At 42.6% G+C, this 27,759-nt stretch overlaps 1 protein-coding gene across 1 annotated transcript in view; it reads right to left on the bottom strand.

Annotated features, from left to right (window-relative positions):
* The window catches only part of LOC140200035 (interleukin-13 receptor subunit alpha-2-like), a 100,613-nt gene extending 76,404 nt beyond the window's left edge, over positions 1 to 24,209 (bottom strand). The window contains exon 1 of the mRNA XM_072262686.1: positions 23,929 to 24,209. The gene's annotated coding sequence lies outside the window, so the exon portion shown is untranslated. The remainder of the gene's footprint in view (positions 1 to 23,928) is intronic.
* Between the last annotated feature and the right edge of the window lie 3,550 nt (positions 24,210 to 27,759).

The raw sequence follows: 27,759 nt of genomic DNA, 5'->3' as shown, positions 1-27,759 counted from the left end.
TCCGCAGTAGTTGTAATCCCCACCAGAGCATGTTTGATGAAACAATTAAAGGAAACAGCCTGCTTAAACAACCCACCAAAATGCTGCTGGAAGTTGCACTTTTGCATTCTTTAAACAAGCAATGTGCCTGAAACAAAGACAGCGATTCTCTGACATTGTCTTTGATGAAAGGAGTACATGTAGTCAGAACGTGAATTGAAACCAACAGAAGTTATTCTCAAATCAAGAGGACTGACTGATAAAGTTTATGTTTCAAGAACATTGATCACTGTTTATATTCCCAAATCTGCAATCAGATCTCTGCTTCCTCTGGGAAGGAGCTAAAGGAGCTTTGGGTCCCACACCACCAGGTTCAGATACAGTTATTACTCTTCAATCATCAGGCTCCTGAACCAGTGTGGATAACTTCACTCACCCCAGCTCTGAACTAACTCCACAACCTACAGACTCACTTTTCAGAACTCTACAACTCATGTTATTGATATCATTTACTTGTTTATTATATTTGCACAGTACATCTTCTTTTGTACTTTGGTTTTGTACTTTTGGTTTGTTTTGTTTGTGTGTAATTTTTAGAGTCACAGAAGAGTGCAGCTCAGCCCATCTAGTCCACACTAAACCACTAATTTTAAAACTATTTATTTTTGAAGAACTTTCATTGATTCTATTGTATTTCTTTGTATGTCTGCAACAAAATGAATTCCAGAGTAGTATATGGTGACTTTGATAACAAATTTACTTCGAAATTTGACCTTCATCAGTATACCTACATTGTTATTTTCTGTACAGCACTACAGGAGCGTGGCAATGTCAGAGGCACAATATTTGGAGACTTAAATTAAACCAGCCATATCTGTTGGAAGGATTTGTCAAGATTGATTCCATCTCACTAATTGAAAAACGACTGAAAATTCACTTGTGTCCTGGTTACCCTTCATATCCCATCCACCAATCACTACACCACAGGATGTCATGGTCCGGATTGGGTTCCCTTTAAATTTACTTTGTTTGTGCTACGATCCAGACCGTTGACTCCCTGCTTCCCTTTGGTTCCCTGTTTTCCCATATCCCTCGAGCTTGGTGATTGGAGGCAATTTACTCTCGGCTGAACTGGCAGTTTATAAGTCTCTGGCTTTCAGCCATTCGGTGGGAGAGTGTTAACGAAGTCACCGAAGGTACTGCGAGCCAATGTCATCTGGCCGGAGCAAGCCTAGTCTCCTCCCGAAGCAAGTGCCAGCAAGCCGCCTTCCCTTGTCAGTACCGGTCAGTCAAAGTTAACCCGCTGTGGTGAGTCAAGAGCTCACCGTGGCTTGGAGCGTACTTGAGCCCAGTTATAGTTCTGTCCATTGTTGTGTGGTCTCCGTATCCATGGCGTGCGTCTAAAAGGGGTCCCGGCCCTGTACCCTGGAAGGGTCCTGACCCTGTGTCAAGAAGAGTGCCGTCTCCATCCTGTGTCTAAGGAGGACTCCCGGCTCAGTGTTTTATGTCCTGTGTCTGAGTCCGTCCCGTGAATAAGAAGAGTTCCTGGCTCCAGAGGCTCCAAGTCTCAAGTCCTGGCTCCGGAGGCTCCAACTCTCAAGTCCTGGCTCCGGAGGCTCCAAGTCTCAAGTCCTGTCCCTGGCGGCTCATGATTCCGAATCCTAGCCCAGACCCTTAGACCCAGTTTAGTTCAAGGCCTGAGTCCTTGTCCAGTACGCTATTCCTGCTTCTGCTTTGCTCTCCTTGCAACGAGCATAGTGTTTTTGTGTCTTGCATTTGGGTCCACCCTTGCTCCCAGCGCCCCTATTGTGACATAGAAAGCTTGCTACCTAGATGCACCACAGCTTGGTATGGCAGCTGTTCTGCCCACTTCAACAAACTGCAGAGAGTTGAGTACATAGCTCAGCACAGCATGAAAACCGTCTCCCTGTCCTTAGACTAGTCCATATTTTCACTACTTCAGTAAAGTATAATCAAAGATCCCACCTACACCAGAAATTCTCTATTCTCTTCTCTCCTTATAGTCTACCTGCACTGCACTTTCCCTGCAGCTGTTCTACCTTGTCTTATCTCAGTGCTCTGTGCAATGAACTAAATCAGAATCAGGTTTAATATCACTGACATGTGTCATGAAGTTTGGTGTTTTGAGGCAGTAGTGCAATTCAATATATCAAAAAATGGTAACCTGCAATAAATCCTGTTTATATGGTTATCTTTACTCTCTTTTCATTCTACTTATTTAATTATAACTATCCACTTATCTAATTTATCTACAATGCACCAGAGACCGCAGAGTTACGTGTCCCAGATCTCTGCAATCTCTCATCCTTACTCACATTTTGCTTGCCAAAATGCTCAATTTCATGAGTAAACTCTTCTCAGGCTTCCATCGGGGTTTTAAGGCATTCATTCTCCAGGGCGCAGGCCTGGCCAAGGTTGTATGGAAGACCAGAAGTTGCCCATGCTGCAAGTCTCCTCTCTCCATGACACCAATGCTGTCCAAGGGAAGGGCATTAGGATCCACACAGCTTGGCACCAGTGTCGTCGCAGAGCAATGTGTGATTAAGTGCCTTGCTCAAGGACACAACACGTTCCCTCGGCTGGGACTCGAACTCACAACCTTCAGGTAGCTAGTCCAATGCCTTAACCACTTGGTCACGTGTTCACACATCGGAGTACAGTCATTGATTTTAACCGATGTTTCGATGACACACTCTGCCAGCTCCATCAGGAATGATACACAGGCATGGCTAGTTCGGTGGTATTTACAACCCCATCGTCCATCCCTCCTGATTGGTTAGTCCTCAACCAATCAGGTTTCCGCTGTCACACCTTGTTTACAATCGGATTTTAACAAAGTCGAAAGTCTCCCTCCAAGTAAGCACTGGAATTTTATTGTAAGCATATTGTGACAGCAGAAACCTGACTGGATGAAGATCAATCAATCAGGAGGGATGGGTGACAGGGGTATATATACCAGTGAAATAGACATGCCTAGGCATCGTCCCTGATGACGGTGGCTGAGTTTGTCATTGAAATGTCGTTATAATCGTTACCTGACTGGAAGCCCGAGAAAAGAGTTTATTTGCCAGATACCCAGGGAAAGCATGAGATCCATTTTTTTGCTCAATTTCACATTTTCCCACGTCATACTCCATTTGCCAGATATTTTCCTACATCTCAGCAACATGTGACAATAATAAACCAATTACTTAAATTATTCTTATCTTTTAGTGGCCTTCTGCCAAGCTTGATCATTGGCAGCTCCAAGTCCCAGTGTCCGTTGGCTCAAGAAACCTTGTTTAGGGGATAATGGCATCTGAATTGTATACTGGCCAGGCAACAGCCATCTTCTCCCAGGGAGCATAAAAACAGTCCAAGTTATTGTACAAGTATCTGCTGTTCAATATTCTGCACAATCATCACCCTTTTATTTTATCGTTCTTGCTGTCAACACCTGTGCACCATGCCACCCAGGAACTTGGGCTATAAAGTATGTATTTCTTTCATGCGACTGTACGTTTACAGCTATCTTATATGCACCTTGATCTGCGTATGAGTGCTGGTACTGTGTTTTGTACCTTGGCCCCAGAGGAACACTGTTCTGTTTGGCTGCGTTCATGAACAGTCCAATGATAATTAAACTTGATAACCTAACATTTTCTCACGGTATTCCATCCACTCTATTCTTGCCACTCATCTAAACCCGGCTATGTCTCTTTGCGTCTCCTCTGGGGACATTTTCACAGATCACTTGGAACCAACATTTAGGGCTGTGAATGTGAAAACCCAGCACTACTCCTTATGGAATCCACGGATAGGAACCTTCCAAAATAAGTTCTGTTTTTATGTTAAAAATATTATTAAACAGCTTCTTCCCCTCTGCCATCCAATTCCTAAATGGACATTCAACCCTTGAAGACTACTTCACTTTTTTAAATATATATTATTTGTTTTTGTATGATTTTTGATGTATTCAATATACATATACTATAATTGATTGATTGATTGATTTCCTCTATACTATGTATTGCATTGAACCGCTGCTAAGTTAACAAATTTCACATCACGTACCGGTGAAAATAAACTTGATTTCTTACTGTAAAGTAAAGTAAACGCATGAGACCATGGATCTGCACCTGGAAAGTCTTCACTCTCCAGGGTGCAGGCCTGGGCAAGGTTGTATGGAAGACCGGCAGTTGCCCATGCTGCAAGTCTCCCCTCTCCACGACACCGATGTTGTCCAAGTGAAGGGCATTAGGACCCATACAGCTTGGCACCGGTGTCGTCGCAGAGCAATGTGTGGTTAAGTGCCTTGCTCAAGGACACAACACGCTGCCTTGGCTGGGGCTCGAACTCACGACCTTCAGAGCGCTAGTCGAATGCCTTAATCACTTGGCCACATGCCTGCTTTCTTACTGTAATTTATAGTTATTACATATTCAAATGTACCGCTACCTCATTCCAACAGGTTCACGACGTATATCTGCGCTATAACAACCCCTCCAAGTATGTACAGCCAACAATTACCTTAGCTCTTATTTTACATTACACCCTTTTGAAACGCCAAATATAAACTGCTGTTTGAAACTACAAATACACTCATTGATGTGGCCACTTTATTAGGTTCACTTGTACTCCTGCTCGTTTATGCAAATATCTAATCAGCCAATCATGTGGCATCATCTTAATCCATTAAAAAAAATCCAGACCTGGTCAAGAGGTTCAGTTGTTGTTCAGACCTAACATCAGAATGAGGAATAAATGTGATCTAAGTGGCTTGAGTATCTCAGAAACTGCCAATCTCATATGATTTTCACACACAACAGTCTTGAGTTTACAGAGAATGGTGCAAAAAACAAAAAAAAAACACCTAGTGAGCAGCATTTCTGTGGGTGAAAATGTCTTGTTAATGAGAGAGGTCAGAAGAGAATGGCCAGACTGGTTCAAGCTGACAAGAAGGCGAGAGTAACTCAAATAATGTGTTGTAACGGTGGTGTACAAAAGAGCATCTCTGAACACATTGAACCTTGAAGTGGATGGGCTACAGCAGCAGAAGACCATGAACATATGCTCAGTGGTCAATTTATTAAGTACAGGAGGTACCTAATAAAGTGGTCACTGAATGCACAATACATTTACTAATTCCCACTTAGCCACCCAGCAGTTCCATCTTCTAAAAGATCTACCAGATTTGTCAAACAATAACCATGTTGACTCTCCCCAAGTACATTGTTTCTGGAAGTATTGAAACCACCCTCTGAGATCAGCTGAAGGAATCTACAATAGCTTTCTGCTATTGTCTGAAATTGGGAATAAATTGGAGGTCAGGTGTACATTTCCAATGTCTTACTGCTTCAGATGAGTCACTGAGTCCTGGGGCATTCGATAATTTGCTAATCTAAGAACCTGGATATACTTCATACTTACAGCTCTCCTATTTGTTAGACCATAAAACCATAAGACATAGGGGCAAAATTGGGCCATTTGGCCGATCAAGTCTTTGCTGCCATCCTGTCATGACTGATTTACTATCTCTCTCAACCCTATTCTCCTGGCTTCTCCCCATAATCTTTAACACTCCTACTAATCATGAACCTATCAGCCTCCACTTTAAAAAAAATGCCTTGACCTCCACAGCCATTTGTGGCAATGAATTCCACAGATTCACCACCCTTTGACTAAATAAATTAGCCTAATCTCTGTTCTAAAGTGACATCCTTGTACACGGAGGCTGTGCCCTCTGGTCCTAGAGTTGCCCACTCTAGCTTTTTAAATATTCGATAGGTTTCAATGGGATCCCCCCTCATGCTCCTAAACTCCAGTGAGTACAGGCCCAGAGCCATCAAAAGCTCCTCATTTGTTAACCCTTTCATTCTTTAGATCATTCTTGTGAACCCCCTCTAGACCCTTCCCAATGACAACACAATATTAGCTTTAGCTGATGCCTCTAGAGTGACCCATTCATTTAAGAGTAAGCTCTTTTTAGAAAAAAATAATTTGTTTCTATGCATGCCTATACTGTTAATTAACAAATTAACTAGTAATAGGTTCATGTTTTTAAATAAAAGCAATTTTTAAAAAAAATTCTATGTTTTTTAATTGATTCTAAATGTTCCCGACCATCACAAGATTTGGGAAGAATGAACAGTAGAAGCTGAATAACAGGCAGGATAAAGGCCAGATGCATAGATTGGATGAGTATAAGTGGTTAGCAGATACACAATGGGCTGAAGAGCCTGCATTTTTGCTGATCCCATGACAAAAGGAATGTCTTTCAGCACATTGCGTCAGCCTCTTCGCTGGAATATTTATTTTGTTTAGAAGTATATTCCAATCTTGAAGGTTCGAAAGCAACAAGCTGATGCTAACGCAGTGCGTGTTAAAATATTTCTCTTAGCTGACGTAACAATAACAAGATTCTCAATGCCAGTAACCAAAAAAAGGGGAATTCAAGGCACAAGTTTATTTATCACATATATATCAGAAACTACAGTGAAATGCATTGTTTACATTAACAACTAGTACACCCAAGGGTATGCTGGGTGCAGCCCGTGAACGTTGCCTCACACTTGAAGGCCAACATAGCATACCCACAGTGCTCAGCATAATGACACAGAACACAGGTAACAAAACAACAGTAAAACAAGCACCTTCCCTCCCACCCGCATACATACACAGTCCTCTAAACCCAGGATAGTCCATCTTATTCAGCTTCCAGCCTCCAACGGTCTCAGACTCAGACTTGCAGGCATTGGGCCTTGAACTGCCCTAGCAGACGTGTGGAAATTCGCAGACCCAGGGCTCCCGCCAATGGGCCTCGAGCTACTGACTTCCAAATTAACTGTTTGCTCAAAAAACAAACTTCTAATTTAAAAGCAGGGTGGGAGCTGGAAGCCATTTTCATGAGAGCGTTTGGAAAGTCAGTCAGTAAAGACCAAGCTAATGTTTGGGGGAACTAATTCAAGTATTTAAAATGACAATTTTTGCCTCTAACAAATGCAGAATTTTAATGGGAAGAATTAATCTGACTCAGAGTAAGGAACGGTGAAGGTTGAGAAGTGATGCCCTCATGCCAACTCTGTAATGAAGTGCAATTTCCTTTTAAGCCTATCTCGCTTTCAGATGTAAGAATCTTGCTGAAAAAGCAATAATTTTAAGGAAGTACAATTCCAAAGCTTGCAAAAACACTGGCTGTAAATATTTCAAACTCAGATTTTCTTTTAATATTTACTGTAACGAATAGGTCAGATTTCCAGCACTAAACCACGACATTTAATTAATAATGATGCTGCATAATTTTGCCAGCAAAAACTTTTCATAAGTGCCTTTCTTATTTACATGGGTTAAGTGACCTTGCCTTACGGAGTTATATAGCACTTCGACTCAAATGTTCTAGATTCAAAATTAAATAAGATTCAAGATATAAGGGCAAATTTTGGTTGTCATATCATTTACAGTTCAGAATCAGATATACTATCACCAGCATATGTGGTGAAATTTGTTGCTTTGCAGCAGTAGCACAATGCAAAACATAATAATGAAAACTATAAATTCCAACAAGTATAGATTTAAAATTAAGTTAAACAAGCAGTGCAAAAAGAGAGGGAAAAGCTAGTGAGGTAGTGTTCATGGGTACATTGTCCATTCAGAAATCTGATGAAGAGGAAGAAACTATTCCTGAGTCATTGAGTGTGTCTTCAGGTTCCTTTGTCTCCTCCTTGATGGTACAGTAGCAATAAGAAGAGGTCATGTCCTGGTAATGCAGGTCCTTAAAGTTCAACATAAATTTATTATCGGTGTATATATGTGACCAATATATAAAATCCAGTCGAAGCACATATATGAAATCCAATGGCCAGAATAGAATTAATGAAAGACCACACCCGACAGGGCAACCAGTGTGTAAAAGACGACAAACTATGCAAATAAGAAGAAAGAAAGAGATAGATAAAGAGAATTTCCGTTTGCGGGGGAAGGATTTGGGGGCCGAAGTCCCTGATCTATTCCACGGTTTTTATGTGGGGGAGAGATTTGGGAGGGGTTCGATGTGCCTGATCAGATTTGTTCATTTATTTTGTACGGGAAGAGGAATCTGGGGGTCAATGTGCCTTGATCGTTTTTGCTCGGTTTTATGCAGGAGGACAGATTTGGGGGTTGATGTTCCTGATCTGCTTTTGTGAGTTTTTTTTTGGCAGGGTGGTGGGATTGAGGGTTGACCATTGTTTTGCCTTTCTTTTCTTTCTTGCTCTCATGGCTACCTGGAGAATAGAAGAATTTCAGAGTTGTGTACTTTGATAATAAAATAAAACTTTGAACCTTCAAAGAGATAGGTAGATAAATAAACAATAAATATTGAGAACATGAGATGAAGAGTCCTTGAAAGTGAGTCCATAAGTTGTGGGAACAGTTCAGTGAGGGGCATGTTAAGTTACCCCTTTGGTTTCAAAGCCTGATGGTTGACTGTTCTTGACCTCGGAGTGAGTTCCAAGGCTATTGCATCTTCTTCCTGATTGCAGCAGTGAAAAGAGAACATAACTTGGGTGGAGGGGTTCCCTGATGAAGGATGCTGTTTCCAGTAACAATGCTCCATGTAGATGTGCTCAATGGTGGGGAGGACTTTACCCATGATAGTCTACACCATATCCATTACTTTTTGTAGGATTTTCCATTCAAGGGCATTGGTGTACTGCATTAAGTCAATTTAAAAGTGAATTGCTTAAAGGGAAATTCCATGCTGCAGGTTATGGTGAGAGTAATTCAAAAGAGATAAATTTAGAAGTATTGCACGTAGTCTGCAGATCATCAACATGGTTCACTGGCACCATTGCGGAATCAAGGTTCTTAATTCTGCCTTTTTGAGGCATCGCCTTTTGAAGATGTCCTGGATGCTGGGGAGGCGCGTGATAGAGCTGACTGAGTTTACAGCTTTTTGCAGCTTTTTCCAATCCTGTACACTGGTCACTCCATACCAGACGTTGATGCAAAATGTACTTTGGACAGCATTCTAACATCTATAGAAATCTGAGAGTTTTCTATAATTCCTAATGAAATTCTTTGTATTTGCATCAATATGTTCGGCCCACGATAGATCTTCAGAGGTCAGAGAAGAAAAGCCAGACTGTTTCAAGCTGACAGGAAGGCCGCAATAACTGAAATAACCACGCATTACAACAGTGGTGTGCAGAACAGCATCTCTGAATGCACAATATGTTGAACCTTGAAGAGGATGAGTTACAGTATCAGAAGGCCACAAGCATACACTCAACAGCCTCCTTATTAGGTACAGAAGTCAAGTCTATTGTCATTTAACTATATATGTACAGAACATATATAACCATATAACATATATAGAAACAAGATGTTTCTTCAAACCAGGGCGTCAAGCAAAGTAGTACACATTACAGACACAGCACATGATAACTTACGAAGGTAAGGAAAATCTACAGATGAATCACACATAAATAACAAATTGAAGTGGATTAATATTAAATATTGTCAGGTACAGAACAGATTAACCAGTGACGCTTTGAATACGATGCGGCAAGGAATTCAGAAGCCTAATGGCCTGAGGTAAGAAACTGTTCCTCACTCTAACCATTCTTGTTTTTATGCATCGTAGTCTCTTGTCTGATGGTAGAAAGTCAGAGGATGCTGGATGGATGGGTGGGTGGGATCCTTAATAATACTAAATGTTCCTGATAACTGACCCAAAGAATGGTAAGGAGACCCCTATGATCCTCTCAGCTGTTCTCACAGTCCTCTGTAGGGACTTCAGGTACGAAGCTTGACTGCTCCCATACCAGATGGAGATGCAACTGGTCAGGACGCTTTCAATGGTGCTCCTGTAAAATGCAGTTAAGAAGAGGGGTGGGAGCCTTGCTTGCTTCAACTGTCTTAGGAAGTTGAGGCACTGCTGTGCCTTCTAGTTCAGGGAGATAATATTAAGGAACCAGGTGAGGTCATCCATGATGTGATCTCCCAAGAACTTGGTGCACTTAACTCTCTCTATGGAACAGGTATGTATTCGCAGAGGGGAATGGTTTGTCTGAACCTTCCTGAAGTCCACAATGATTTCCTTTGTCTTCACATTCAGGCTTAGGTTGTTCTTCTCACACCAATCTACTGGTTGCTCCACTTCCTCTCTATACTCCATCTCGTCAGCATTCTTGAAAAGGCCAACAACTGTTGTGTCATCTGCAAACTTGAGGTTGGTCCTGTGAAACAGTTATAGTCGCGGGCTGAGCACACAGCCTAGGGGAGCATCAGTGCTCAGCGTAATGGGACGAGAAATGTTGCTGCCCACACGGACTGATTGCGGCCTTACTGTTAAGAAGTCCCATACTCAATTGCGGAGAGAGGTGTTGAGACCCAGCGAGGGCAGTTTCCTCACCGGTTTCTAGGGTAAGATGGTGTTGATCGCTGAACTGAAGTCTATAAACAGTAGTCTGGCGTGTAAGACTTGATTTTCCAGGTGGGATGGGAGAAAGTGGAGGGCAGAGGCTATTGCACAGTTCGTGGATCGATTTGAGTGATAAGCAAACTGGAAAGAAATATTCTGGTCACTGACACACAAGTACCAGAAGGGACCAAAAAAAAGTGGCTGCTGGGTGTAAAACATGCCTTAAACACAAGACGGGAAGAATTATAAAGGTGTTATGAAGAAATGTTAAAGCTAAAGGCATATTAGTAAAACATTCTAGTTCCATTTTCTGTTGGGATCCAACTGATCAAACCAGAATAAGCAAAAAAAATGAAGTGTTGCAAATATATAGAGCATCTTCCACGAATTAGTAGATCATTTCGGAAGTTCCCCCCTTTACAGCAAAACACCAGTACATTCTAACTCAATCACAAAGGCTATTCTGGTCTATTACAAGAATTCAATCTTTCCTAAAAGGTTCTGCAAAGCAATTGCTCATCTGGAATTTTGGAAGGTTTCAGATAGATTTTTGCTTTACTGGCATTACTAAAAAGTCGGTCAGGGTAAGATTCTTACACAACAGGAAAAAGAGCTGTGGATCCTGAAAATCTGAAATTAAAGTCAGGAAGTGCTGGAAACAGCCAGTCTGGCAGCAATTATAAAACAGAAGCAGAGTTAGCCCTTCAGATTGCTTGTCTTTCCATTAGGATTTTGGTGTCTATGTCTTCGTGTGCAGTTTTCATTGTGTTTCTTTTTGTTTTCTGTGAATGCCCACAAGCAAATCAATCTCAGGGTAGTATATGAAGACGTATATGTACTTTGATAATAAATTTACTTTGAAGAAATACAACAGAATTAACGAAAACCTACACACAAGGTGTGACAAACAATCAACATGCAAAAGGACTCAACTCTGCAAATACAATTAATCAAACAATAAGTAAGTAAATAAATAATAGTGAGAACAGGAGTTGTAGAGTCCTTCAAAGTGAGTCCATAGGTTGTGCAATCAGTTCAGTGTTGTAATGAGTGAACTTATCCAGGAGTAATAACTGTTTCTGAACCCGCTGGCGTGGGAGTGAAGGCTCCTATACCTCCTTTTTGATGTCAGCAGTGAGAAGAGAAAATGGATGCTGGAGGTCCTTGACGATGGATGTTGTGACCACACTCCTTGTATCAGAATCAGAACCAGGTTAATACCAGTGGCGTGTGTATCCTGTATCTCTTTGATAGTAACAATGAGAAGAAGGCAAGACCTGGTGATAGGTTCCTTGTTGATGTATGCCATCTTTTTGAGGACCTCTGCCCCTTTTAAAGGCATTCTGGATGCTGCCCTTCTTTCTGATCCTGTGCAGTGGCCACTCCATGCCAGATGGTGGCGCAACCAGTTTGATTGCTGTCCATGGTATGTGTGTAGAAATTTGCAGGTATCTTTATGATATACCAATTCTCCTCAAATGCCTAATGAAATATAGCCTTCCTTGTAATTGCATCAATAGGTTGGGCCCAGGAAAGATCTTCAGAGATTCTGGCACCCAGGAACTTGAAACTGCTCACCCTTTCCACTCTGATCCCTCAATGAGGATTGATTTGTGTTACTTCAACTTCCTATTCCTGAAGTCCACAATCAATTCCTTGGTGTAAATGACGTTGGATGCGAGATTGTTGTCGCAACACCACTCAACCAGTTGATCTGTCTCACTTCTGTATGCCTCCTCATCACCATCTGATAATCTGCCAACAATGGTTGTCTTATCGGCAATCTTGTGGCTAGGCACAGCTGCAGTCTGCCTAGGCAAGGATCTGGGCCTGGAACAATTTGCCCATCACCACAATCTGTCTGCAGTGGGTGCAATCTCAATAACTCTCCGCTCGGCCTTGAATCATCTGGACAATATGTCAAGCTGCTGTTTATTGACTACAACTCAGTGTTCAACACAATCATACCATTAGTTCTAACCAACAAGCTCTAAAACCTGGGCCCCTGTGCCTCCCTCTGCAAATGTCTTCTTCACCAGGAAACGATAGTCTCTGTGGAACGGAAGTAGCATCTCTTCCTCACGGACGATCAACAATGATGCAACTCAAGTATACATGCTTAGCCCACTGCTCTATTCTCTCGTGTAGATGTGCTCAATGGAGGGGAGGGCTTTGCCTGAGATGGACTGGGCTGTATTCACTACTTTTGACCAGCTTTTCCATTTGTGGGCATTAATGGTTCTATCCCATGCCATGATCCAACTGTCAGGACTTTTGGGTCCATCCCACAGTTGTCCACCAGAAGCTCTTGCAACACACATCAAAGTTGCTGGTGAACGCAGCAGGCCAGGCAGCATCTCTAGGAAGAGGTACAGTTGACAATTCAGGCCGTCCTAACGAAGGGTCTCGGCCCGACACGTCGACTGTACCTCTTCCTAGAGATGCTGCCTGGCCTGCTGCGTTCACCAGCAACGTTGACGTATGTTGCTTGAATTTCCAGCATCTGCAGAATTCCTTGTGTTTGCACCAGAAGCTCTTAGTGGGTGTCTGGTTTCTGAGCATTCTAGCCTTTCAGTGTTACTCGTTTGGGATGGCATCCCAGGGCGGGTCCTCAATGTGTGTGCAGAACAGCTAGCTGGCGTGTTTATGGATATTTTTAATCTCTTCCTTTTCTGGTGTGTAGTGCTCTCCTGTTTCAAATTGTCCATCATTGTCCCTGTACCTAAGAAAATCAAGCTTCCATGCCTGAATGATTGGCACCCTCTCACCTCAATAATAAGCAAATGCTTTGAGAGGCTGGTTAAGGACTACATCTGCAGCTTGCTACCACCCACACTGGACCCCTACAATCCGCCTACCGAAGGAACCAGTCTACTGATGATGCCATAGCCACGGCACTACACACCATCCTCACTCACCTGGAGAAGAGGAATGCCAATGTTAGAATGCTGTTTCTGGACTACAGTTCAGCATTCAACACCATAATTCAATCCAGACTTGACAGGAAGCTCAGAGACCTCAGCCTGCACCCTGCCTTGTGCAGCTGGATCCTGGACTTCCTATCAGATAGCCAACAGGTGGTAAGGATGGGCTTCCTGACCTCTGCCCCTCTGACCCTCAACACAGGTGCCCCCCCAGGGTTGTGTCCCAAGCCCCCTTCTCTACTCCCGTTACACCCATCACTGTGCTGCCACACACAGCTCCAATCTTCTGCTCAAGTTTGCAGATGACATGACTCTGATGGGCCTTATTTCTAGTGGTAATGAGACAGCCTACAGAGGAGAGGTTGACACCCTGACAAAGTGGTGCTAGGATAACAACCTGTCCCTCAATGTCCAAAAAACAAAAGAGCTGATTGTGGATTGCAGGAGGAATGGAAAAGGGCTCACCCCAATCAACACCAACGGGTCAGCAGTTGAAAGGGTGAGTAGTTTCAAGTTCCTCAGTACACTCATGACCGATAATCTCACCTGGACTGTACACACCGGCTGTGTGACAAGAAAAGCACAACAGCACCTCTTCTACCTCAGGCAACTGAAGAAGTTCAGCATGAGCCCCCAAATCCTCAAGACCTTCTACAGGGGCACCATTGAGAGCATCCTGACTGGCTGCATCACCACCTGGTATGGGAACTGCACCAACCTTGATTGCTGGGCGCTGCAGAGAGTGGTATGGACAGCCCAGCGCATCTGTGGATGTGAACTCCCCTCCACTGGGGACATTTATAGCAGCAGGTGCAGAAAGAAGGCCTGGGAGATCATTAGAAAAACCAATCACCCCAATCATAAACAGTTTCAGCTGCTTCTGCCTGCAAACGGTACCACAGCATTAATGCCAGCACCAACAGGCTACAGGACAGACTCTTTCTACAAGCCACTAAACTTATAAATTCACATGTTTGCACATTGTGACACCTCATATCGAAATATTTTTACTCCCTTATGTTGTGGGACGGATGTAAGATTTTAAAAAAATCATTTTTATTTTGTATAATAATTGACCACACCCGTGAATACTTGTTTTGAGTACTTAAGCTGTGTGAAATGGGCTGAGTCTTTGCTCAGTCTTTGATCCAACACTTGATAGTCTTGTAACTCCGCTGCAGTATTCCCTTTGGGTGTTTTTTTTTGTTCTTGCCTTGCTATTTTTGCACTTTGCATTTTGGACCTGTTTTACTTTAGAACTGTGTATTCAGTCTGGTGTGTTCTTTTTTGGAATTGCTTGTCTGCTCCTTTTGGACTCCTGTTTTTGTTATATTGAACCACAGCCTGTGTTTCTGATTTGGATTATTGCCTTTGTTTTGGACCTGTGCTGGAAAGGCAAAATATCCAATAAATTACCTGTCTAAATATTCATCTGCACCTTGGATCATTTCTCAGTCGGTCCCTTCCGAACAGTGGTAGAGCTCCGGACTGCCACACTAGAGACCTGGGTTCACGTCCAGACAAGCCTAACAACAACCAGTCAGGATAGCACAAGTAGAAAACTATGTAGGAGCAGAATTAGGCTATATGGCCCTCAAGCTTGCTCTGCCATTTCAGCATAACTGATCTATTTCCCTCTCATCCCCAGTCTTCTGCCTTTTCCAGAACCCCTTACTGATCAAGAATCCATCAACTTCTGCCTTCCATAGACCTCATCACTCTCTGACTAAAGAAATTCCTCCTCATCTCTGTCTATATGGATATCCCTCAATGTCCTCTGGTCTTAGACTCCCCAACCACAGGAAACATCCTCTCCACATCCACTCTACATCCACTCTATCAAGACCTTTAACATTCAATAGGTTTCAATAAGATATCAACTCATTCTTCTGAATTTCAGTGAATACAGGCCCAGAGCCATCAAACATTTCTTATCTAATAAGCTTTTCATTCCTGCAATCATTTTCATAAACTTCCTTTCAACTCTTTCTAACATCAGGACATCTATTCTTAGATAAGGGGCTCTAAACTACTCACAATACTCCATGTGAGGCCTCATTAGTACTTTATACAGCCTCAGTATTACTCTCTTGTTTTGATTTTACAGTCCTTCCGAAATGAATACTAACATTGCATTTGCCTCCCTCACCACCGACTCAACCTGAAAATGAAACTTTAGGGAATCCTGCACAAGGACTTCCAAGTCCCTTTGCACTGTGATCTATAGAAGTTTGACAAGGTTTGAAAAGGGAAAGTGAGAGGACAGCATTTGAAGAAATGAGAGAAATTTGCCTCAGTTGACCTTTGTTTCGTACCTCACATTTAATTTGTTTAGCTCACCTCATCCCTTAGAACTTCAGAAGTTATTGTGTTTCTCTAGTCTGGGTTTACACTGATAGTGGGCAAATGAAAATGTAAATTACTTTTGCTAATCAAATTCCCCTTGCATATGTTCAAATCACGAACAAATAAAAGTTCAAAGCAAATGTATTATTATATTTGCTTTGAACTTTGAAGCAACACAGAGCGTCATAGGAAGTCATTCCTGCCTGTGGCCATCAAACTTTACAACTCCTCCCTTGGAGGGTCAGACACCCTGAGCCAATAGGCTGGTCCTGGACTTATTTCCTGGCATAATTTACATAATATTATTTAATTATTTATGGTTTTATATTGTTATATTTATACTCTATTCTTGGTTGGTGCAACTGTAATGAAACCCAATTTCCCTCGGGATCAATAAAGTATGACTATGACTTTATGGTGACATAGTATATGTCACCATATACTATCCCAAGATTCTTTTTCTTCTGGGCATACCCTATAAATCTATTAACCATAATAAACTCAGTGAAGGACTGCACCAACAAGGTGGACAAGCAATGTGCAAAACGCAAAAAACTGAAAATAGAAAAAGAAAGAAGTATTAATAATGATAAATAAATAAGTAGTAAGTATTGAGAACATGAGGTGAAGAGTCCTTGGTTGTGGGAACAGTTCAAGTGAAGCTGAGTGAAGTTAACCGCTTTGGTTCAAGAGCAAAATGGTTGAAGGGTAGTAACTGTTCCTGAACCTGGTGGTGAGAGCCCTGAGGCTCCTGTACCTCTTTTCTGATGGTGAGAGCGAGTAGAGACCTGTATGGTGGGGGTCCCTGATGACTTACGAATCAGACTGAATCATCTGAAATGTAATTCACATTCTGGGAACGGTTGAAGATTTTCCAAATGTTAACTACACACTTCATAGAAAAGCTTTCTTTCTTTTCTTGGCTCACGTCCCAGTTTCTAAGTTGTTTGGCTTTCAAATATGTATTCATTTGTAATCATTTATTTGACTACTGTTCTCCCATCCACCCCAAGCTTTTCCTCAAACTCTTAGTACCTCTATTATAAATACCATTTAATCTTTGGCTTGGACTCTATCTTAGTATTCACATCTTCCTATCATGCTCTGACACATATCATATATTCTTCACCATTTAGCGTAGTGGTTAGCACAATGCTTTACAGTACAGGCGACCAGGGCTCAATTTCCGCCACTGCCTGCAAGTAGTTTATACGTTCTCCCCGTGACTGTGGGTTTCCTCCGGGTGCTCTGGTTTTCTCTCACAGTCCAAAGACATAGGATTGCTGGGCGGCACGACTCGAAGGGCCAGAATGGCTTATTCCACGCTATATCTCAAATTTTAAAATTGCCTGTCTCCCACTGCAAACTTACTTTTCCAGAAGTCTGTCATCTACAAAGACTTGCTCATGTTGTCAGTGAACTACATTAGCTTCCATTGTTTCAATGCCATAAATTTAGATCTCCCCTCATATTTAAATCCATCCTTCCCTATCCAAGTCTTTACCACAAGTCACTGAAGAAATTTAAAATTATTCAGACCTTATGAATAAAACATCAAATTAATTCAAAACACAAAAGTAGTTGTATACAATAAACAAAATCAAAATAATTTCTGGAAGTAACTCAGCTCTCTGGTTATATAGTGCCTACAAAAGGTATTCACCCCCACCCCTTGGAAATTTTCATGTTTTATTGTTTCACAACATTGAATCACAGTGGAGTTAATTTGGCTTTGTTTGATACTGCTTAACAGAAAAAAAGAGTCTTTCATCACAAACTGAAAACAGAACTCCACAGTGATCTAAATTAATTACAAATATAAAACACAAAATAATTGATTGTATTGGTATTCACCCCTTTTAATATGACACACTGATATATAATGACTGATGCAGCCAATTGGTTTTAGAAGTCACATAATTAGTGAAATGGAGATCAGTAAAGGTGTTTCAATTGATTATAGTACAAATACACCTGTACCTGGAAGGTCCAACTGCTGGCGAGTCAGTATCCTGGCAAAAACTACATCGGTAATGTCCCCCACCCCTTCACCATTCCCCATCCCCTTTTCCCTCTCTCACCTTATCTCCTTTCCTGCCCATTGCCATGAAGACAAAAGAACACTCCAAGCAACTCCATGAGAAGGTTATTGAAAAGCACAAGTCAGGAGATGGATATAAGAAAATCTCCGTCACTGAATATCAGTTAACCAGTGACTACCAGAGGCACAGTACCCATGGTCGACCACAACCGACGGAGACCACATACATAAAGTCAACCATCAAGAAATGGAAAGAATAGCTGTATATCTGCCTAGAGCAGGCTGTCCTCAAAAATAGAGTGACTGTGCAAGAAGGGGACTAGTGAGGGAAGTCACCAAGTGACCGATGACAACTCTGGAGAAGTTACAAACTTCAGTGGCAAAAAAGGCAGAGAACAACTGCTGCCTGGGTGCTTCACCTGTCACAGACTTATAGGAGAGTGGCAAAGAGAAAACCACTGTTGTAAAAAAAATCTCACATGAAATCTCAGCTAGAGTTTGCCAGAAGGCATATGGGAGACTCTGAAATCAGCTGGAAGGAGGTTCTATGGTCTGATAAAACTGAAATTGAAATTTTGGCCATCTGACTAAACACTATGTTTGGTGTAAGCCAAACACCGCAATATCATCACACACACACACACCATCCCTACCGTGAAAAGGAGAAAATGTGCAGATGCTGGAAATCCAAGCAACACACTCAAAATGCAGGAGGAACTCAGCAGGCCAGGCAGCATCTATGGAAAGAGTACAGTCGATGCTTCAAACTGAGACCCTTCAGCCAGACTGGAGAAAAAAAAAAGATGAGGATCCACGGCCTCCTCTACTGTTGCAATGAGGCCACATTCACGTTGGAGGAACAATACCTTATATTCCATCTGGGTAGTCTCCAACCTGATGGCATGAACACTGATTTCTCAAAATTCTGGTAATGCCTTCTCCCCATCCCCTTTCTCATCTTATCTCCTTGCTTGCCCATCGCCTCCCTCTGGTACCCATCTCCCTTTTCTTCCTACCATGGCCTTCTGTTCTGTCCTATTGGACTCCATCTTCTCCAGCCCTGTATCTCTTTTTGGCCCGAAATGTTGACTGTACTTTTTTCCATAGATGCTGCCTGGTCTGCTGAGTTCCTCCAGAATTTCTTGTGTGATCCCTACCATGAAGCATGGTGGTGGCTGCATCATGCTGTGAGGATGCTTCACTGCAGCAGGCCCCAGAAGGCTTGTGAAGGTAGAAAGTAAAATGAATGCAGCAAAATACAGGGAGTCCGTAAGATGCAGTCTGCAAGAGAACTGCGACTTGGGAGATTGTTTTCCATCAAGACAATGACTCCAAGCATACAGCCAAAACTACACAGGAATGGCTTAAAAACAGCAAAGTTAATGCTCTGGAGAGGCCAAGTCAGAGTCTAGACCTCAATCTAATTGAGAATTTATGGCTGGACTTGAAAAGAGCTGTTTACTCACAATCCCTGTACAATCTGACAGAGCTTGAGCAGTTTTGTAACGAAGAATGGGGAAATATTGCAGTGTCCAGATATGCAAAGCCTGGAGAGACCTATCCACACAGACTCAAGGCTATAATTGCTGCCAAAGGTACATCTACTATGTACTGACTTGAAAGGGTGAGTAATTATGAAGTCAATTGTTTTTGTTCAATAATTGTAATAAATTTAGACCAATTTGTAGAAACTTGTTTTCACTTTGACACAAAAGAGTATTTCCTGTTGATCAGTGTCAAAAAAGCCAAATTAAATCCACTGTGACTCAATGTTGTAAAACAATAAAACATGAAAACTTCTGGGGGGCGGGGGGGGTGAATACTTTTTAAGAGACACTGTATTGCTTGATATTTAGCCTCAGGATCCCAACTGAAATCAGTAAATTGCTTATTCTTAACCTGGCAAAATGTCTGAATAGTGATTCAGTGAATAAGGCCCCACTGTTGTAAAATTTCTGTTAAGTATTATTAAGGCTTCTTTCCATTTGAATTCCAATACTGTCCTAAGGCACTGACCCAGCAGTGTTCCTGTTGGGTAGCATAACAGGGCTTGAGGGACATTTAACATATTTCTACTTTCTCTTTTTTGTGACATCCCAATTGTAAAATAGATTCAAAGCACATTGATACCAGTAGCCTTGAATCTACAAGCAATGCAGAACCAGGTTTGCACCCTCTGACCAGAAAAGTACTGAAGGACACTTAACCTTAATTCTAAGCTATCAACGGCTCAGTAAGTTTGGCTAATTATGGTATTGTTGTGACTGTTACTGGCATGTGGAAATTTGGACTTACGCTCCAGAGACACAAGAGCTTTTCATAGTGTTGTAGAATCATTTTGTCAGGGCTTGAACCATTATCATTGGTAAGTCAAATTCAACTCAACAAAATAAAAATGAATTTCTTAAATTGTCTTTTAAAATGGATTTCCAGCATCTGCAGTCTCTCTTGTGTCTCCAACCAACAGGAATGAGGGTGCAGAAGAGGTTTACCAGGATTCTGCCTGGATTAGAGAGCATGAAGAAAGTTTGAGCAAGTTAGGGCTTTTCTTAGAGTGAAGGAGGATGAGAGGTGTCTTGATAGAGGTGTACAAGACAGTAAGAGGTATAGATCAAGTACACAACTAGAGTCTTGGGGAAGTACAACACAGAAACAGGTGCTTCGGCCCATCTAGTCCATGCTGAACCATTTAAACTGCCTAGTCCCATCAGCTGCACCCAGACCATATGCCTCCATACCCCACCATCCATGTACCTGTCCAAACTTCTCTTAAACGTTCAAATCAAGCTCACATGCACCACTTGCACCGGCAACTCGTTCCACATTATCATGACCCTCTAAGTGAAGTTTACCCTCATGCTGAAGAGCTTTTACCCCCGGGGTGGAAATGGCTAGTATGGAAGGAGATCATTTTAAATTGATTCGAATAATATATAATGTCAGAGGTAGGGTTTTTACAAAGTGAGTAGTGATAGCATAGGTCATCCTGCCAGGGGTGGTGGCAGAGACAGATACATTAGGGACTTTAAAAAGCTTTTAGATAAGCACATGGATGGAAGAAAAATGGAGGACTATGTGGGAAGGCAGGAGGAGATTGATTGCGGTGTAGGTTAAAATGTTCAGAGCAACTTCATGGGCCAAAGAGCTTGTTACTGTGCTGTACTGTTCATTTAAAAATGGCACATGAATGTCTTGCAGGGATGGATATCTACCATCTTTACCCATCCTGGTATATATTTGACCGGGCACTTGTTTCCTGAGTCTTTGTCTCTAAACTGAAATGCACTGGACCAGGGCAAGAAGCAAAAAAGAAAACAGCTCAAACATTCTGTGAATGAACAAGCAACTAGAGACAGGGTTGGGCTTCCCTGTATTGTATTCTTGGTGTTAATGGGTACAAGATTGCGGATACTCTTCCACTATACCAATGACAAGAAGAAGTATTTGTATATGATTGCACTCCATTTGTCAACTGGCACTGAGAGAGCATAGGAGCAGAGTTAGACCTTCTGGTGTTCCTCAGGAAAGTTGTCTTGTTACCAAACTCTTCTCCTTATACCTGCTCCCCTTAGGAGACATAATCTGACAGCATAAACTTGATGTCCACAGTTATGCAGATAACACAATTGCATATCTAGCTTGAGTCTGATGATGATAATACCAGACATCCCACCTCTCCTGGAAGTTCCGGGAGTCTCCCACATATTGATAGTGGCTCCCAGAGGGGAGAGGGGAGAGCATCCTGATTGGTCTCTCTTTGTGCTAAGAAGACCTATCAGTTTTCTCTGTGGGCGGGTTTTACAGTCGACCTCTCTCTCTCTTTCATTGTCCATCAGTTCAGTTTAGTGTCCTACAGCACCATGGCAGAGTGTTCCAAAAAAAATATAAAACGTACGTCACCCCAGACTACACTAAAGTGTACCCCTGCCTAATAAGGGTCAAAAATAATGACAGTGTTGCTCACTGCACTGTTTGCAACAATGACTTTTCTATTGCCCATGGTGGGTTAAATGACTGTAAAAGACATGTTGAGGTGAGTCCTAGATTATGTCTCAACTAACCTTGAAGGACTGATGCCAAACTACAAAAGTTTGCCAGTTGATGAGTTCTGGGGGAAGCTGTCCAAAGTAAAATCTGTGAGCACAGGGCAGTTGAGATTCAAAGAGCTCTGCCAGTTGATGAAGCTGCTTTTGGTGCCGCCAAATTCTAATTGTGATGTAGAAAGGGCATTCAGCATGGTGCGTCACATTAAGACAGAATTCAGAAGTCAGCTGTCTCACAAAACACTTGTGAATCTGACGTCTTGCAAAATTAACAAATTCATTGACACAGACTGCTATGAGGTTGAGACCTCCCTGAAATGAGTGTTTGCAGGGTGCGATGTCTGTAATACTCTCTCTCCTTCTGGCTTGGCAACAATAAACAAGTGGATGAACAACAATTTCCAACAACTAAATGAAGATGAAAATGGAATGATTTTGGCAGGGCCCCAAAGCCAAAAGAAATAAAGTTCTTAAGAAACATGCAATCTTGGCTCCCCTTGTAAAAATCAGGGTGTAACCCCTGATTTGGATCTGAAGTTTAACTCCCACGTAAAGAAAGTGACCAGGGAGCATGTCGACACTTAAGAAGCATCGCAAATGTGCACTCGTGTCAGTCACGTGATGATGCTACAAAACTAACGTATGCCTTTATATCGAATAGACTAGATTCCAGCAAGACACTTTTTACTGGCCTTCCAAAGCAATCTATTGACAAACTCAACTCATTCAGAACACCGCTGATGGATTTTAATTAAAACCAGGATGAGAGCCCAGTTACTCTGCCATTGGCTTCCTGTAACTTCGCAACGAGTCCCTAGAACGAAAAAGAGCTTTGACCAGAGGCCAATCCGAACATCAGAAGTCTAAGAGAAGGGGACTACAGTCAGCTCCACTGCCCGAGTACAAGGCAGCAGCGAGTCGGGTCAGTGAAAAAGAGCTTTGACCAGCGCCCATTCGACATTTGGGATTGATTAGCAAGAGCAAATTAAAGCAAACACAAGCACAGCGGCTGTCGTCTGAGTAGTGATCTTCAGGCTTTAGCTCTTCGAGGTTTCAGCCAGAGACTTCATCCAGAGAAGGCAAAAAAAAAAGAGAAAAGCCCTAGGTTAAGTTTTTTTTCCCTCTCCCTCTCCCTTCTGGTCAGCTAGAATAGTAGAGATGCCAGGTAGGATAGTGAAATGCTCCTCTTGCGGGATGTGGGAAGGAAGGGAAACCTCCAGTATCCCTGACAACTACGACTGTGAGAAGCGCTTCCAGCTTCTAACAAATCTGCATCAAGGAGTTGGAGCTGGAACTGGATGAAATCTGGATCATTCGGGAAGCTTGAGGGGGTGATAGGACATAGAGAGGTAGTTGCGCCTGAGGTGCAGGACACGGTAAGGAGGATAAGGGGCCAGTGCAGACTACCCCTGCGGCCATCCCCCTCAACAACAGGCTTTAGATACTGTCGGGGTTCGGGGGTGGGGGGCGGGAAGATGACCTAAAAGAGGAAAGTCACATTGGTCGGGTCTCGGGCACCGAGTCTGCCTCTGTGAATCAGAAGGGAATGGGGGAGAAGGGGCATGCTATAGTGATAGGGGAATCGTTAGTTAGGGGAACGGACAGGAGGTTCTGTGAGCGAGAACGAGATTCCCAGGAGGTATGTTGCCTCCCGGATATATATATCGGATCGAATCCTCAGCATTCTTAAGTGGGAGGGTGAACAGCCAGAAGTTGTGGTCCATGTAGGTATCAATGGGTGGTACGAGTGACGAGGTTCTGCGTACGGAATTGGGTGCTAAATTAATGGGCAGGACCTCCAGGAGTGCGCTGTCAGGATTGCTACCCATGCCACGTGCTAATGAGGACGGAACTAGGAAGATTATACAGTTCAATACGTGCCAAGGATTGGTGTAGGAGGAAGAGCGTAAGATTGTTGGATCATTGATCTCTCTTCCAGGGAAGGTGGGGACTGTATAGGAGGATCGGTTTGCATTTGAACTGGACGGGGACTATTATCCCAGTGGGAAGGTTTGTTAATGCTGCACGGTGGGGTTTAAACTAGAGTTGCAGGGCGATGGGAACTAGAGTGCCAGAGCAGTTAGTTGAAAAGTTGTCTTAACGATCACGTGCTTGTTTCTTTAAAACAAATAGTTATTTGAATTGAAATACCCGATGAAAAAGCTTGAGTTGTAAGATGGAATCGAACCTTACCTTCCTTTCTTGAGATTGTCTCCAAGTACAAGGCAGATGCTTCTTCGTCGGCACCGACTTGTTGGGTCGCTTAGTGTGTTCTGCTTTTGCGGCTCAGTATGTGAAGACTGCTAATATATTGGAAAGTCCCTCTCTGCTCTTCTGTTGTGGTCACTGCTCCAATAAACAAAACTTCCTGATCATCTGATATGCCTTAATCTGTGAAGCCAAGGTCCTTGGAGGCAGCGAGGCAGAACACGAGCCAGTTTTGGTTCGACTTTTTTCTAGCTCGATTTAGTCCCTCCCCTTTAAAATCACAAAAGCACAAGTTTAAATCGGATCGAAATCCCATTCGCATGGACTCCTCGGGCAGTAACCTTCCAAGACCACGCCCCCTACTGGCTAGAAGGGCAAGGACAGCAGAAGTACGGGCAGTACCACCCCCTCGAATTTGCCCTCCAAGCCACACAGCATCCTGACTTGCGGGAAAAATATTGCTTTTCCTTCACCTTTGCTGGGTCAAAACCCCGGAATTCTTTCCCAATCATTTGCAGCTGTTCAGGAAGACATCTCACCACAATTCACCAAGGGCACTTAGGGATGGGCTGCCCAAAGCCTTGAGTAAAAATACATAATAGGCAATAGGACTATCTAGACAGACACCTTGTCGAAGTACTGAGAGAGTCTTGCCAAAAGATATCGGCATTGTCTTTGAAGTGTGCTGGTAAACCAGGGCTCCTGTGTCCTCTCAGGAATTATTCAGAAAAGTAATAACTAAATGCAGAGTGTGCAATGATATTACAGAGCGTGCAGCGCAGGCAGCCAACGTACAAGCGTATGATAAAGTAGATGGTAAAATCGAGTCCATTTTGTCATGCAATAGATTGATTAGATTTCTAACAGCAAAGTAGAAGCTGTTCATGAGCCTGGTAATGTGCATTTTCAGGATTTTGATAGTCAAGTTTAAGGTGAGCCAACAGCTTCTCATGGACAATGCCCATGCACTGAAGATGTATAAAATTTCACTGCAAAGTTAAGCATGAATTTCCATCACATCCCTATGTCTGTTTTATACTCGTTAATTCTATAATGGTTTCTGATTAGTGCAAAATAAATCAGGTCAATGTAAAACTTACAACATAAAATCTTTTTGTCAGTTTTTTTTTAACGTTGCAGGCAAACTTGCTGAACTGAGTAGATGCAAGAGGGGCCATGTACAGGAAATGGTAGTGAGAAATGAACTGCGGGAGGAACTCAGCAGCTTGGGCAGACATTGTGGGGGGGGGGAGCGAGACAAAGGAACTGTCAGCGTACCAGGTTGATACTCTGGAGCAGGACTGAATGCAGAGAGGGAAGGAGGCAGGTGTAATGGGGGGACTTCCAAGAATCGTGGCTCCACAGGGCCTGGACTTGATTGTTGAAATTAATTTGAAACTGTTAATATGTATGTAATCGCAGAATCAGGTTTAACATCACTGGCATATGCCGTTAAATTTGTTATTTTGCAGCAGCAATATATTGCAGTACATAATTAAAAACTAAAAATTACAATAAGAAAAACATCTTTTACTTTTAATTTTATAATTTAAATATATAAATATCTATACATATTAAATAATAAATACAAAACTAGAGCAAAGAAAGAAAAAAAATAGCGAGGCACATCGTCCATTCAGAAATTTGATGGTGGAAGAGAAGAAGCTGCTCTTAAAGCATTGAGTGTGTGTCTTCAGGCTCCTGTATCTCATCCCTGATGATAGCAATGAGAGGAGGGCATGTCGTGCGTGACAGGTTCCTTAAAGCTGGACACCACCTTTTTGAATACTGTATTTTGTTTTGCTGTAATATTGTAGTCATTGAATCAAATTTGCACATATTAAAATAAGAGGGAAATGGAGTTGATATAGAGGTGAGGGGTTGCTGAGACACGGGCTGGTAGGTGATAGGTGGAAAGCTGAGGGATGATAGGTAGGTGGAGCCAAGTGTTTGGTAGGGTGTGTGGGATGGGTGTGAGAGAGGGAGGGGGTGGGGTGGTGTTGGAAGACACAGGCAGATGAATGATATGTGAAAATAGTCAAGGAAAAAGAAGAGTCAAATGGAGACCTGCAGGGGTGGAGGAAAGTAGGGTAAAGGTGGAGACATCTGCTTGCAGCGTGTTAAGAGAAAACACAAAAGAAGCCATTGCTGGAAATTTGATATAGAACCATAGAAAACTACAGCACAGAAACAGGCCTTTAGGCCCTTCTTGGCTGTGCAGAACCATTTTCTGCCTAGTCCCACTGACCTGCACACGGACCATATCCCTCCATACACCTCCCATCCATGTATCTGTCCAATTTATTCTTAAATGTTAAAAAAGAACCCGCATTTACCACCTCATCTGGCAGCTCATTCCATACTCCCACCACTCTCTGTGTGAAGAAACCCCCCACTAATGTTCCCTTTAAACTTTTCCCCCCTCATCCTTAACCTATGTCCTCTGTTTTTTTCTCCCCTTGCCTCAGTGGAAAAAGCCTGCTTGCATTCACTCTATCTATACCCATCATAATTTTATATACCTCTATCAAATCTCCCCTCATTCTTCTACGCTCCAGAGAATAAAGTCCTAACCTATTCAACCTTTCTCTGTAACTGAGTTCCTCAAGTCCTGGCAACATCCTTGTAAACCTTCTCTGCACTCTTTCAACCTTATTTATATCCTTCCTGTAATTTGGAGACCAAAACTGAACACAATACTCCAGATTCGGCCTCACCAATGCCTTGTACAACCTCATCATAACATTCCAGCTCTTATACTCAATACTTTGATTAATAAAGGCCAATGTACCAAAAACTCTCTTTACGACCCTATCTACTTGTGATGCCACTTTTAGGGAATTTTGTATCTGTATTCCCAGATCCCTCTGTTCTACTGCACTCCTCAGTGCCTTACCATTAACCCTGTATGTTCTACCTTGGTTTGTCCTTCCAATGTGCAATACCTCACACTTGTCTGTATTAAACTCCATCTGCCATTTTTCAGCCCATTTTTCCAGCTGGTCCAAGTCCCTCTGCAGGCTCTGAAAACCTTCCTCACTGTCTACTACACCTCCAATCTTTGTACATCAGCAAATTTGCTGATCCAATTTACCACATTAAGGAAAGTGATAATGGCAAGTATCAACAAATAAGAAATGGTAGCATTAAGGACTTTCACAATACAGGACATGACTGGATAACACAATAGCGTATTGGGTAGCACACTCTCTACAGTACAGGTGACCCAGGTACAATTCCCGGTGCTGCCTGTAAGGAGTTTGTATCCAATGACTTTGTACCCCGTGACTAACGGGGTTTCCTCGAAGTGCAATGGTTTCCTCCCACATTACAAAGACTTACTGTTTGGTAGGTTAATTGGCCATTGTATATTGTCCTGTGGCTGGGATTAAATCAAGGGATTGATGAGGCTCATTAAATAAATAAAATGCTATATTCTCATTACTGTAATACAGTCAGGAGGGGGTACAGGAACCGGAAGACCTACACAGTTTCTTCCCTTCTGAAGGGTCGATGTATCCACAAGCACCTCTTCACTATATGTCTCCACCAAAGGAGTAAAGCACTCCTTCACTCTGCTGGTTTGCAAGTCACCCTTGGGCAAGGTGCAGCACCTGCTTAGCCCCAGTGAGGATCATGTGCAGCCAGGAGTGGTGAATTTGTGGAATTTATTACCACAAACAGCTGTGGAGGTCAGGTCTTTCAGTGAATTGAAGGCAGAGCTTGATAGGTTCTTGATTGGACATGGCATCAAAGGTTACCAGGGGAAAGCTGAGACTGGGGCTGAGGAGGAGAAAGAAAGATCAGCCATGATTG

This window comes from Mobula birostris, chromosome 7 (assembly GCF_030028105.1).
Source record: "Mobula birostris isolate sMobBir1 chromosome 7, sMobBir1.hap1, whole genome shotgun sequence".
NCBI lineage: Eukaryota > Metazoa > Chordata > Chondrichthyes > Myliobatiformes > Myliobatidae > Mobula > Mobula birostris.
This window is presented reverse-complemented; position numbering and strand designations above follow the sequence as displayed.